Raw genomic sequence first — 15,064 nt, 5'->3', positions numbered from 1 at the left:
ATTAATCTTAGATCTTGGCATTGTTTAGGAGGAAGGCAGATGTATTGGTGAACTTTCTTCATTATTCCTCTTAAAATTTCTAAGATCACTAAAAAATAGACAAAGTATGTAAGTTCTAAAAGAATCAGAGGAGAAAGAAGAAGAATGAGAAATGTGAAAATCCAATTGAACTGAGAGAGGACAAAAAAGGAAAGGACAAGAGGAGGGGGGTTATTAAAAGCACAAAATAGCAGTAGAAATACATCCAACTACTTTAAAATAAAAAATAAAAGTAAATGTACTACTTTCACAGGTCAGGTTCCCCAAGAAGTAGATCTGAGATAGAGATTTGCATGCAGGAAATTCACTAGCAAATGCTCTCGGAATCAGCTCCTGGGGGAATGAGAGAAATAGAATCAGTAACAAGTTATTTAGCTGTGCAAGTCACGACAAAAGCCTTAGCCAAAACCACAGGGGTCTTTGGGAGTGGGATGGCCCTCCAGAGATAGCACAATAGGGGCTTGGAGAGATGGGACTTTCATGGCCTTAGAGTGACCAGGCATTGGACGTGGGTTACCCTGAGAAGATGTGACCTTGGGCGAGGTGCCTTTCAGTAGCTGAAAGCAAATCTTGAACAAGAACAGAACTGAGTGCTGGAAGCCACTACCAAGCCCAGCAGCTTTGGGAAGGGTCCTTCCCTAAGAAAAGAAACTTGTCTATGCCCCAAGCAGTCAACACAACTAAGCATTCCATTAGCAGAATATATAATGACAAAGAATTCCAACTATATGATGTTTACAAAACACCTACCTGAAATGTAAAGACATCAGAAATAAAAGAGTGGAAGAAGAATGATGGGACAACGCTGAAATGGTTGTAACCATATTAAAAGAATAAAAAAGAAAAGAAAATTGATCTAGAGATTAAATAGGAAAGAAAAAATGATTGATAAGATCAAAGTGAGTCAATAAAACTCAATTCACCTGGAAGATATAACAGCTAAACCTATATGCATCTAACACCATGGATTCAACTCTACAAAGTTCAAACCTGACATAAACGAAAGGAGAAAATGTCAAGTCGATCTTAATAATGGTGGCATATTTGTAACACAACTCAATTTTATTGATATATCAGGCCAAAATATTCGTGAACATTTAGGATATTTCAGTCACATAAGTAACAATGTGACCTTAGCACATGAACCATTGTGTCCAAGAACTAGAGAACACATCTTTTTTGGCTCCATGAAGGAAACTTTGCAAAAAGTACCTAAATACTAAGGGCAGAGAGCAATTCTTAATAAATGCTGACATCAGCGCAGTTTATAACAAAAAGATAACTGAGATGCATGTAATTTATGACATTTAAGTCACAATTCCAAATAACTTCTCCATTAAAGAGTCAACGATTTGGGGGATATCACTAAAATTTTTAACTGAACTTTATTAATTAAAATGCTACCTAACAAAACACATAGGCATGTCATACCCATTAGGATGGGTACTATTAGAAAAAAAGAAAAGAAGAAAGAACAGGTTTCGGTGAGGTTTGGAGAAATCAGAACCTTGTATACTGTCAGAGAAAATTAAAACGGTCTACAGCCTCTGTGGAAAACAGTATGGTAGCTCTTCAGAGAAGTAAAAATACATTTACTGCATGATCCAGCTACTCTACTTCTGGGTCGATGCTGAAAAGAATTGACACAGGGTCTCAAAGAGATATTTGTACCCCCATATTCATAATAGCACTACCCACAATGGCTAAAACATGGAAGCAACCCAAGGGTCTATCAGAGGATGAGTGGATAAGCAAAATGTTGTATATACATACAATGGAAGATTATTCGGCCTTAAGAAGGGCATTCTAACACCTGCTCCAACACAGATGAACCTTGAGGCCATGATGCTGAGGAAAATAAACCAACGACAAAAACACAGACTGTAGGATTCCACTTCAGGAAGTTATATAGGGTAGTCAAGATCATAGAGGAGGCATGGTGGTTCCCAGGGACGGGCGGGGACAGAAGAATGGAAGGTTAGTGTTTCACAGGAACAGAATCTTAGTTTTGCAAGATGAAGAAACTCCGGGGATGGAGAGTGGTGATGGCTGCGCAAAAATATGAATGTACTTAATCCCAGCGAACTGTGCACATAGAATTGTTAAGACTGCAAATTTTACGTTATGTGTATTTTACCACAATAAAAAAATGGGAAAAAAACCCACATAGCATGCACCTAAAATGATACGTAATAGGAAATGTATAGACTTCAAAGCTGAGGAAAAAATGAAATAACCATCTTATTTCAGTTGGGGAAATAACAGTGGAATCAACACAAAGAAAGTAGGCAGAAAAAAAATTATGATAAAAACAGAAGTCATGAAACAGAAAACTAAGGAAGGATGGATGAGACCAACACAGCAGATTCTTTAAATTCTCACATATTTAAGAAATCTTTAGTGACATTTCTCACATTTACAGAAGAGAATGCACAGAAGTAACTTAAAAAAATTTTTTTTAGTCTTTATATTTTTGGGAAAGAGAGACAGAGAGACAGAGACAGAACACGAGCAGGGGAAGGGCAGAGAGAGAGAGACAGAATCCGAGACAGGCTCCAGGCTCTAAGCTCTTAGCACAGAGCCCGACGGAGGGCTCAAACCCATGAACCATGAGATCATGACCTGAGGCAAAGTTGAACGCCCAACTGACTGAGCCACCCAGGCGCCCCCAAAAGCAACTTTTGAAAAAGAAAAGGAACCCAACCATAGATGCCACAAATAATGAAAAGAAAGTGGTAAGTACAACTTGGTTCCAATATAATACATAAACCAAAAGATAACGGACCCATTTCTAGAAAAATATAACTTCACCAAATTACTCGAGGAGCTTAAAAAAATGAAATAGTCCCATAACCATTAAATAAATGGAATCAGTGACCTAAAATATATTTTTTAAAAGAACACATCCAGGATGCCTGGGTGGCTCAATCGGTTTAGTGTCCAACTTCGGCTCAGGTCATGATCTCACAGTTTATGGTTTCGAGCCCTGCATCAGGCTCTGTGCTGACAGCTCGGAGCCTGGAGCCTGCTTCGGATTATGTGTCTCCTCTCTCTCTCCTCCTCCCCCACTTGTGCTCTGCCTCTCTCTCTCTCTCTCTTTCTCTCTCTCTCTCTTTCTCAAAAATAAATAAAAATTAAAAAAAAAAAGAAAGAACACACCCTACTTGATAATTGTGCCAGTGAACTTCAGCTGACATTGAAAGAACAAATAATTCTAGTCTCACACCATCTCTTTTAGAATATGGAAAAAAGCATATTGTTCAACTGAGATGATGGAGCTAACTTCCCCTAAATATCAAAACCAGACAACACAGAAAATGGAAAATAAAAATCCAGGCCAATCTCACTCATCTCTACAGATTCAATAATTCTAAAAATAGAGAGAGACAGAGACAGAGAGTCAGAGAGAAAACCAAATCTAACAGTGCATAAAATGTTAATGTTATGGCTAAGTAGAATTGAATCTTGGGAATATAAGGCTTGGCATCAGAAGACTCATTGGTGGGGGGAAAAACATTAATAGATAAATGGGAAAAAATAAGAACAATAAAATTCAATATTCAGGAAAACGGGGCTTGGAATAATAGAAAATGAAGAAGACTTAAGCTAATAAAAAGTGGTTATTAAAAACCTAGGGAAAACATTATATGTCATCATGTGCTGTTAAAATGAGTAAGAAGGCAACCGTCCCTAATATCACACTGCCCTTCAAATTATACTGGGGGCTATAGCCAGCTGGGAAAAACAAGAAAAGGAAACAAAGAGTAGAGAATTTTAGTGGGCAGAACAAAGCTATCATTATTTGTAGGTAATATAATGGACTATATAGGAAACCCAATGGAATCTGCTGATGAACTACAAGAATTAATAACAGAATTGTAAAGGAATGGTAAATACAAAACAAACAGAAGAAAGTCCATGGCATTTGTACATCCCAGTCAAATGGATACCCATACCTCTATGTGGAAATGTAATGTCAAATTTGACAGAGTGTAATGTCAAAGAATATGTAAATGTCTTCCTATATACAATAGAAAACAAAAATTGTAAAATACCTGGGAATACATACAATAGAGCAAGTGTAAATGTAGAAGATCCACACAAAGAAAATGAGATACCTGGGGGCACCTGAGTGGCTCAGTCAGTTAAGCATTTGACTCTTGGTTTTAGCTCAGGTCATGACCTCATGGTTTCATGAGTCTGAGCCCCATGTTGGAATCTGGGCTCACAGTGTGGAGCCTGCTTGGGATTCTCTCTCTCTCTCTCTCTCTCTCTCTGCCCCGCCCCTACTTGTGCTGTCTCTGTCTCTCTCAAAATAAATAAATAAACCTTAAAAAAACAAAAAGGAAAAGAAACTAGAAAATGAGATACCTGTAAAGGAGGACAATATAATAAAGATGTTAGTTGTCCTTAGAGTGATCTGTGTGTCCCATGCAAACTTCCAACGGTGCTATTTTCTGCATCAAGCTGGCTCTACAATTTGGGTATTGCCAACAATATTGACTGGGTATCGCCAACAGTCAATAAGAGCATGGTTGAAGAACACAAGGTGGAGGGAGACGCCTCACCGTATATCAAGACACATTGTAAACAATATGACTAAGACAGGTTTCTTTGGTGCGGAGATAAACAAAGGGACTTATGCAACAGAAGACAGGACTCAGAGACAGACTTAGACAAAGACAGAAACCTGAGTCAGATCGACATTGGAGAATGTTGGAAAATGGTGCAGAAAATGACTTTTACATGGGGAAGAAAATGAGCTAGAGTCCCTCTCTCACATGACCCACAAAAATCTTGTTCAAGGTAAATTTATGACATAAATATTAGAAGCTGAACTGCAAAGCTTGAAGCTAATGTAGAATACTATGACCCAGAGAGGGGAAGACTGCTTAAAGAAGCGGAAAGCACATTCCATCAGAGCAAGTGGTTGGCCAGTTGGCCTTAAAATTAAGGTACGACGAAGATATGAAAAGGTAACGCATATTGGGATAAGGTATTTGCAACACACATCCCTGAGCAAATATTTTTCTTAAAACATGTCAATAACTCCCAACATATAAGTAACAAAAATGACCAACAATCCAACAGAAAACTGGGAAAATTCTTTCAATGGGCACTTTGAGAGGAAAAATATATGAAAATGTTGACTCTCACTAATCATAAAGGAAATTCTAATTGAAATGACAATAATGTTAGTTTTGCCACTAGGTTGGCATTAAGGTTGAGGCCTGACAATATCAAGAGTCAGCAGCACTGTGGAATGGGGATGTAGGGGTACTTTCCATGCCTGAAAGGCAGGAGGGCAGCTGTATACTAACACATAAAGGGGGTGTGCCTGTGGTAGGAGAGTCAAGAGTAAAGGCCAGCAGGAGGGCAAAGAAGCCAAGTGTTCCTAAGCTCTTGAGTCCCTAGGTCAAAGCAAAACCAGCCACACTTACTGTATTTGTCATGAATTCATTCAGTGGACCTGAAACTCATGACCAAACTTCAGTATCTGACATCAGAATAACCCAAATTACAGAACCACAGAATCGTGCAAACCAGACACCACTTCTTTTTGCTATCGTGGTGAGAGCTACATAGTTAACCAAACTACAAAATAAATATTGTCTCTAATGTGATTGTTAAAGTCACTAAGCTACTGATTACAAAAGTAGCCAACATTTGTGAAATGCTTTATCACATTCTGCAAGTCACATACAAGTTTATAAAATATTGTGATGAGTAGTACTTAAAAACATATGCCAGGGAATTTTTCAGTCTTCTTGTTTTGGGGGTTTTGTTTGTTTTTTGTTTTTTGTTTTTGTTTTTGTTTTGTTATTGTTGTTGGGTTTTGTTTTTTTGTTTTTTGTTTTTTGTTTGTTTTTTACATAGGCCCTTCTGAGCTTTAATATCCATATCCTTCTGGCAAATTTGCCCCACTTTTCTGCATTACAATTTCTCAACTGTTTAAAGAGGTAAGGGATAATACACTGGCAACTAAATCCAGCTAGTCTTGAAATTCTAACATTCTGGAAGACACCACGGATTCGTGGCAAGACTGCAAGGCTTCTCGGTTACATATTGAACTTTACAATCCTAACTATGTCATAGGAGGAAGATATTGGGTTGTGTTTCTTCTGGCATCCCTCTACCTACGTCTCTGCTTTTCAGTAAATCTGAGCCAAGCATTAGTGGTGCAAGTTCTGGGGCTTTGGAGTCAGGCAGCGCTGGATTCCTCGTGTAAGCAAGTTACCGTAATTCTCTTAAGCCTCAGGTTTATTATCTCTAAACTAAGTCTAGATAATATCCCCCCAGAAGGCTCGATGCCGGGATTAAGCACATAATGTCTCTCAAATGCCCAGCCAGTTCTTGGAACAGAAAAGCCCTCAGTGTGTTCCTGACCAGTCCGCCTCCATTCCTGCCCTGATAAGCTCTCAAAGCTCCAGAGAACGCGAGAGGCATCCATAGAACAGGCTCAAAGAGTGTCCCATTGGGGCAGATGCCATATCGTCCCACCGCTAGTGGCTCTGCTATTGGCCTGTGCTCACTGTCCCTTCCTGATCCCCTGTGGGCCCTCCAGGGGCTTGAGTCTTGTCATCCAACGTCACCTCTGCTCCCTGGAATCAGGTGCACATCTCTGCCCTCGGGCGCCTACCTCCATGGAATGCCATTAGACACCTGCTACTCTGGCCTTTGCTGGCGTGCTCCCAAGACCTCCCACAAATATCACAAGCACAGCTAGACACCAAACATATCCTTTCCCCAACTGTCCCCCCTTCAGAATGCCCCAACCACATGCTCTCTGCTTCATTTCTGCCTGACTGGTAACATGCTTGCCTGAGGCAGTAGAACAGCTCTATATGTTCGTGCAAACAGAATTTTGCTTCTCTGAATTGTTTAGGGAATGAACATGTTTCAGGCATGTTAAAGTATGGACGGTTGAAGACTTTTGTCATTATATCTGACACTCAAAGCTTCCACTGCTTTGTCTCGCCATGTTCCTCATTACTGTCTAATCTCCAACTGGTCATTCCCTTCCAACTTCTCTTGCTGGCTTCTAACTTCCCTGGACACTGGACACAGGATCTTGGACATGGCTCCCCGAGCTCTGATCTGACAGCCTGTCACTTGCCTTATGGACAGTCACTCTGGTCTTTAATGCACCCCGGCCCTCTTCATTAAATCCTATGCTAAGCTGTAGGAATGATGATACTCTTTCCCCTAAAATCCTAAAGCACCAAAGAGATAGATCATTTGGTCCTTTGTGATATGGCTCTTGCTTCACCCCCACTACTTTTGCAAATGTATCTGTCGTTCCAAACATGTCGACATGTCTGCAGTGTTCTAAATTGGCCATGTTCTTTCTTTTTAAAAATAAGGTGTTTTTCGGAAAAAAATTTCAAAATACAGAAATCTGCAAGGAAACTACTAAGAACCCCCCCCACCACCATAATCATATGATACTAGGTTGCTGACATGGTGCTCCATCAACTGTCAAATGTGTCAGAGCATATATTCTATAAACAAAGAAATTACCCTATAAATCTTCTCTATAAGACCATAAAAATAGGAAATAAACATTGATAAGTTACTATCATTCAAGCTACAAACCCTGTTCAATTCTTAGCAACTGGCCCAGGAATGTCCTTTACAGCCAATGGATCAAGCGTAGAATCATGTGCCACGTTTACTTATAATTCCCCTTTAGTCTCTTTCAACCTGGAAAACTTAGTAATTCCCTGTCGTGTTCTTGACATGTTTGAAGAGCAAGGACCTGTTATTCTAGGAATTTCTCCCTGTTGGTATTTGCCTGGCATCACCTGATGGTTTGTGCACTGTGGATGGTCTATCACTTGAGATACAACCTCGATTTGTCCCGTTACTGGTGACATTGACAACTGATTGGTTGAGGTGGCCTCTTCCAGTTTCTTCACTGTAATTTTCTTATTCTTCCCCCCCCTTTTTTTTATTAACAATAATTTTCTGTGTAGCTACTTTGAGGATATGTAAATATCCCATGCTTACCAAAGTTATAATTTATTCATCTAGTTTTCATTTATATCAGTATGGGCTCATGGTTTCCTCTTTAATTCAATGGGTTCTAATCTATTACAATCCTTATTTGATGCTCAAAATTTTCTATATTATTTTAAATGTTTATTTTTGAGACAGAGAGACAGAGAGAGAGAACGTGAGCTGGGGCAGGTCAGAGAGAGTGGGAGACACAGAATCCAAAGCAGGCTCCGGGCTCTGAGCTATCAGCACAGAGCCTGACATGGGGCTTGAACTCACAAAGTGCAAGACCATGACCTGAGCTGAAGTCGGACACTTAACCAACTGAGCCACCCAGGCGCCCCAAATTTTTCCATATTTGAATAATGGGAGCCACTTCAAGTTGGCCTCTGTGTCCTTTTTATATGTTTCCCTTCAAACTTTACTTCCTTAAAATCTGACCCAACAAAATATTGCAGGTTCATGATGTATTTTCTTGGCCCCAGCCCTGGAATCACCCATTACTTCAAGGAGCCCTAGTTCCATCTGGTGGAAAGGGGTATATAGAAACCAAGAAATGGGGCTAGATGTGCTCACGGCAATTGAGTGCTACTTTTTCTGATTCTTCTTGGTGGGCGGAGCTGGGAATATCCGTGTGTATTTACATACACAAAAGTAACATATGTACATACAAACACCTACCTGTAAGACCATGAATTCACACAAATAATTCCAGCTCCAATCCAGAGCCGTGGTTTCAGTTTATTCCTTTACCATAGGTGTAAACCCCTTCTCCAACAATGAGAACCTGACTCACTATCCTTAATACATTTATTTAATTAATCTCCCTGGAAGTAACCCATCTTCCATCATTGTTGCCCCTTCCCCTGCATTGATGCCCCTCTAACCACAGTCAGGCTCAAGTCCCACACATCAGGCTACATGACACAACTCAATGTCTTACTACTAGCTAAAAGGCACCTCCCACAAAAAAGGGAAACATTCCCCATATTGTGTTCTCCTTCCAAATATCAACTCCACTACAGGACCCGCCTACTTTCCTTCCGTCTCCAGCGCCTGCAGCTTGTATTTTTGTGTTTTTCCCAGAGTTTTTGGTTGGTCTTTGGGAGGTTTGGTCCAGTGGGGGCTTACTCAGCAATAGCGAAAGCTGCCATAGATTTTTATTTGCCTAATTTTGTTCTGTTTTGTATTTGTGGACAACCTTTGTAAAATTAAGAAAGGATCCTTCTATTCCCAGATTCCTAGGAGTTTTTATCATGAACATGTATTCAATTTAATCACATGATTCTTCTTCATCTATTGAGGTGATGTCTCTCCTTAATCTGCAAATGCAGTGAATTCCATTAGCTAATGTTCAAATATTAAACAAAATTTGACTTCCTAAAATACACCCAAGTTTATTTAGTTGTGATGTACTGTTCTTTATTATATTGTTGGATTTAGTTAATTTTTTGATCAGGAGTTTTGCACCTGTGCTCAAACCTGAGAAATATTTGGTGGCTAATTTTCCTTTATTGTGACATCCTTTTCAAGTTTTGTATCAATGCTATACTAGTATTGTAAAAAAGTTGAAAGGTTCTTATCTGTCTTTTGTCTGGAAGTGTTTGGGAGATTTTACTAATGAAGCCATTTGGATGAACATGTTCTTGGGTTTTTTGTTTGTTTTTTGTTTTTCTTTTTTTTTTGCTGAAAGGATTTCATAACTTTCAATTTCTTCATTAGATATAGGATTATTCTAATATTCTTTTTTATTGTTTTAGTTTTAGAAAGCTGTATTTCACCATTTTATCTGAATTGTCAAATTTAATGGTATAAAACTTTTAATAAAATTCTAATGTTAGTTTTTTAATGTCCATAGTTCTGTAGTTATGTACCTTTTTTGATCCTTAGTATTGGTAATGTGTACTCTTTTTCATTTGTTTATCTGTCTGGCCCAGGGATTTATTAATTTGACCAGCTTTTTCAAAACACATAATTTTCAAGGTTCTGTTTATTTATATCTAAGATGTGAATTTTTTTTTTTTTTTGTCATTTTAAAATGCAGTCTGACAACCATAGTCTTTATTTGGGAGATGTCGGCTTTCTTCATTGTTATCACTACTTTTATATTTAAGTTTAAATCTATCACCTTCAATTTATTTTCTATCGATTGCACCTGTTCCATGCTTCATTTTTCTCTTTTCTTTCCTTATTTTGGTTGTAATTAAAGCACTTTAAAAAATCCTTTCTCTTCTCCTTCTATTTACTTGATAGTTTTAGTCTTTCATTGTTTTTTCGGCCGCAACCCTAGATATTACAACCAGCTTCCTGGGCTTAATTGTAAGTATCTTACCACTTCCAAAGCAATGAGGGGGTCCTTCCTATTGTTATCATGTTGAGGGGGATGAGTAACTCCACTTTTAAATTCTGAGGTAGTTGTAGATTCACATGCAAGTGCAAGATTTAATACAGAGAGATCCTATGTACCCTGGCTTTCATTTCCCCTTATGGTAATATCTTGCAAAACTGTAGAAAAGTATCACAGCTAAGGTATTGACATAGATGCACTCCATTGATCTTATTCAGATTCCTTCATATTACTTATCTGTGTGTGTGTGTGTGTGTGTGTGTGTGTGTGTGTTTCTAGCAATCTCATCACATGCGTAGATCTGTGTATCCACCACAACAGTCAAGGTCTAGAAGAACTCCATCACTGGAGGTTTCCTCATATGTACTTTTATTTTTTAATATATTTTTTAAATGTTTATTCAGTTACTTTTTTACAGAGACAGAGAGCGCAAGTAGGGGAGGGGCAGATAGAGAGAGGGAGACACAGAATCCAAAGCCAGCTCTGGGATCTGAGCTAACAGTGGGGCTTGCACCCACGAACTATGAAATCATGATCTGAACCTAAGTCAGTCGCTCAGCCAACTGAGCCACCCAGGGGTGCCCCTCTTTATATGTGCTTTTAAAATAACCCCATCCTGTACTGTTTCCCATTTCACCCCCATTCCTAACACCTGAAAACACTAATCTGTTCCTTTGTTTTTGGGTGTTTTTTTCATGTGTATTTATTTATTTTGAGACAGATAAAATCCCGAGCAGGCTCCTTTGAGAGTGAGAAAACCCAAGCAGGCTCCATGCTCGACGCAAAGCACCATGTGGGGCTCCATCCCACAACCCTGGGATCATGACCTGAGCCAAAATCAAGAGTTGGACCCTCAACTGACTGAGACACCCAGGTACTCCTGTTCTCCTTTTGTAGAACTGTCATTCTGACTTACTTATACTGTTTTTGAGTATTTATACGTATGGCGTTCTCAGTGGTGGCTCTGGGTATTACAATACACACACGTGACTTACCACAGCCCATTGGTATCAATGTTTTGTCACGTTGAGTAAAGTGTGGAAACCCCACTTCCTCTTAGTTCCCTTACCTTACCCACTTGTCTCGAGTGTCCGATGTTGTTATCTTTTCTGTTTCAATCACCAAATATCATTTATAAAACTCATGAGAAAGTGTCTCTTGTATATACTGATATTTTTGTTCTTTCTCTTGTTCCTGCTTCTTTCCTGCAGGATTTCTTCTTTTATCATTTCCTTTCTGTCTGAAAATTTTCCTTTAGCCATGTTTTAAGGGGAGGTCTTCGTGTGGCATTTACTTGAGAATGTCTTAATTCCTTTTCATTCCTGAAAGATCATTCTCCTAAACATAAAATGCATAGTTAACCGTTCTGTCTTTCAGCATTTGACAAAATGGTTTCCAACTGACCTCCATGATTCCAGATGAAAAAAACCACTATCATTCAAACTGGTGTCCCCTATAGAGAGGGTGTATTTTCCCTCCGTGGCTGTGTTCAAGATTTTTTATTTGTCTTTAGTCTTTCAGTAGTTTAATTATGACCCGCCTCAGCATGGATTTCTTTGAGTTTATTCTATTCAAGATTCACATGGATTCTTGAATCTGTAGGTTTATATCTTTCTCAAAATTTGGGAGGTTTCAGCTGCCAATTATTTGAATCTCAGGTTTCCAGCAACATTTCCTTAAATACGTATTCAGAGGTTCCCTTTCCTTCTTGTTATTGGACTCCAATCATACAAATAATGAATCTTCTGTTATTGTCCCTCAAGTCTCGGAAGCTCTGTTTATTCTTTTCAGTCTATTTTTCTCTCTATTGTTCAGATTGTATCAATTATATTGCTTTGTTCCCAAGTTCACTGATTCTGTCTTCTGTCATTTCCATTTCTGTCCATCCACTGAGTTTTTCATTTCTGCTATTGAAACATTCAGCTCTATGATTTTTACTTGGCTTTTCTCTATAGCTTTTATTTATCTGCTGAGATTTACTATTTTTAACTTGTTTGAAGAGAATTCATAATGCATTTGTTGAGGTATTATTATGATGGCCGATTTAAAATCTTTGCCACATAATTTCAACATCTGATTCATCTCAATGCTGGCAACCGTTGACTGTCTTTTTTCTTCCAAGTTGTGAATTTCCTGGTTCTTGGTGTAATGGGTGGTTTTCAATTATATCCTGGACATTTGGATTCTTGGGTTAGGAGATTCTGGGTCCTATTTAAAAATTGTAAAGCAGGAAGTCACCCTAATTAGGTATAGCACACAGGTCCTTGTTCACTTTTGTAAACTAGGGTCTCAGTGACTATTCAATTGTTGGGGTCTTGGCAGTTTTATTTTTATCTGTTCAGTATTTGTTTCTCCTGGGATTCCCTCTGATCCCTGCCTATGCCACCCAAGGGCAAAAGAAGTTTCCCCGGCCAACCTACCTGTTACCTCCGGATGGGGGAAGGGACTCTCCAGACCCCAGGGAGGGAGACTGTTTCCAAGGCCTGGCAGGTTGTTGTAGTGGGATTCCCCTTGTCTGTTTGATGCCTGGTATCTCCACATAGGGGAAGGGACTCTCCATCCCAAGAGGATTGTCTTTATTATCCCTCTTCCCCACAACTCAGCCACAAGTGACCAGCCCAGGAGACTCCTTTGTTCCCACTGATGGAAGGCTGCCTTCCCCACTCAGAGATTCTTAGTGGTTTGAAATTAGGTGGTTTTTTTGTTGTTGTTTTTTGTGTTTTTGTTTTGTTTTTGTTTTTGTTTTTTTGCCATTAACTGCTTCTAGGATTTTGTCTCCATCTTTGGGTCTCAGCAGCCTGACTGAGATGTGCTTGGATTTCATTTTCTTTGTACTTATACTATTTTGGCTTCTCTTAGCTCCTTGAATCGTGGGCTGATGCCTATTGTCAAAATTTAAAACTCTTGGCCATTATCTCTTTAAATAATGCTTCTGCTCCATTATCTCTCCTTTCTGGGAATCTAATTACATAAATGTGTGATCCCAAATGTGTCCTGTGTTCTTGTCCATGTCCTCTACCCACTTCTCACTCTAAGTTTTAATCTGGCTGTTTTCTTCCACCTCATTGTCACTTTAGCTCTGTCTATTTGCTACTAAATGCATCTGTATAGTTTCAATTATCATATTTTACATTGAAAATCATTTTCATTTCATTCCTTACTTTCTATTCTCTCTGTTGTCTTCCTTCTTGCCATTTATTTCCTTGAATGTATTAGGTTGTACAATTAAATTGAAACCAGTGTTTGAGAACTCTAATTTCTGGACTTCCCTGTGATTTTGATTCCACTACATGTGATTACTACTGTTTTTGGTCATTTGGTCTTGACTCCAATTACTTGATACTCCTCGTGATTTGATATTACATACCGGACATTATGCACACAAAATATTAGAGGCAGTTTGAGCCTCTGGGTGCTTCCAGATGGGGAAGATGGGGTTTATTTCTGTTAGTGACAAGCATTTAGTGTGGAAGCAAATCAGCTTAGTCCCACCAAGGCTTGAGTTGTTTCAATCTTCGTGACAGTGCTTATTTCTGGCTTTGCCTCTGAGTGTCCCGGCTGAAAGCCTGGGTTTATTAGGGTTAAACTACCTTCACGGTTCCTAAACTGTGATTTTGGTGCATTCCCCACCACAAGAGTGGAGGAAGTTTTCTTCCATGTCATAGCTCCTCCCCAGCTACAAAACTCCAAGTACTTTGAAGGGAAATGCAGCACCAGATACACAGTTCACCTTGGTTTCAAGAATCAACTCCCTTGCTTCCAAGAATCATGTTGCTTTAAGTCTTGTTGCTTTGATAGGTCTCCAATGACTTCAAATTTTTAAGAATCTAGCACTTCTGGTTTTAATGGCTGGAATAGTTTGTGTACAACGGGCCACCTGACCATTATCTGAAGAAATTTTTCTCTTTGTTATCTATTTTAATCCCTGATAGTAATAGCATTACTTTTACACAAATTCGGCTCTTTTTGATAAATGTTGTAGTTAGCTTCACCTCTTAATGCCTTCCCATAAACCTTAGTAATATTGTTTACTAGAATAATTTTATAAGATTTTAGACTGAAATTTGTCAAGAATTGATATCTTTACTACTTTCAGTTTTTCCATTCAGAAATATAACTCACGATTAAATGTTTCTGTTATACATTTCAATCAAGTTTCTCTTGTACGTTCTGCACATTTTCTCAGGATTATTGATGGATACTTTATCTATTTGTATTGTACTCTTAGAATAGAATTTTATTATTAATTACTTTAACTAGTTACTACTAGTATCCAAGTCTATTGTCCATTTTATATTTGGTAAGTTTGGCTAAGTGTTATAGTTACTTCCCATGGCTTGTTTTCAGTGCAGAATTTCTTAAAGACATTAATATTCCAATATGTGCTGTCAATATCCATGATGTTGATTTAATGTGTAACATTTCCAGTTATGTGTTCTGGAAAACTTTTTATTTTTAACATACCAATTAAGATTAATATCTCATGGAACATGTATTCTGTGGACACTATTCAGAAAATGTTTCAACAGACCTTTTCACTAAAATGATTTATGGTCCTGGTTTTAACCATTAGCAAATGAAATCCCCACCTTGCAAATCTGTGATATATTATAGTTTCTATCCGATGTGTGTGTGTGTGTGTGTGTGTGTGTGTGGCATGTTCATTCTGTTGCTTTATAC

The sequence above is a fragment of the Neofelis nebulosa genome, chromosome 4 (assembly GCF_028018385.1).
Source record: "Neofelis nebulosa isolate mNeoNeb1 chromosome 4, mNeoNeb1.pri, whole genome shotgun sequence".
Taxonomy (NCBI): domain Eukaryota; kingdom Metazoa; phylum Chordata; class Mammalia; order Carnivora; family Felidae; genus Neofelis; species Neofelis nebulosa.
The sequence above is the reverse complement of the archived record's forward strand: the minus strand, read 5'-3'. Positions refer to the sequence as shown.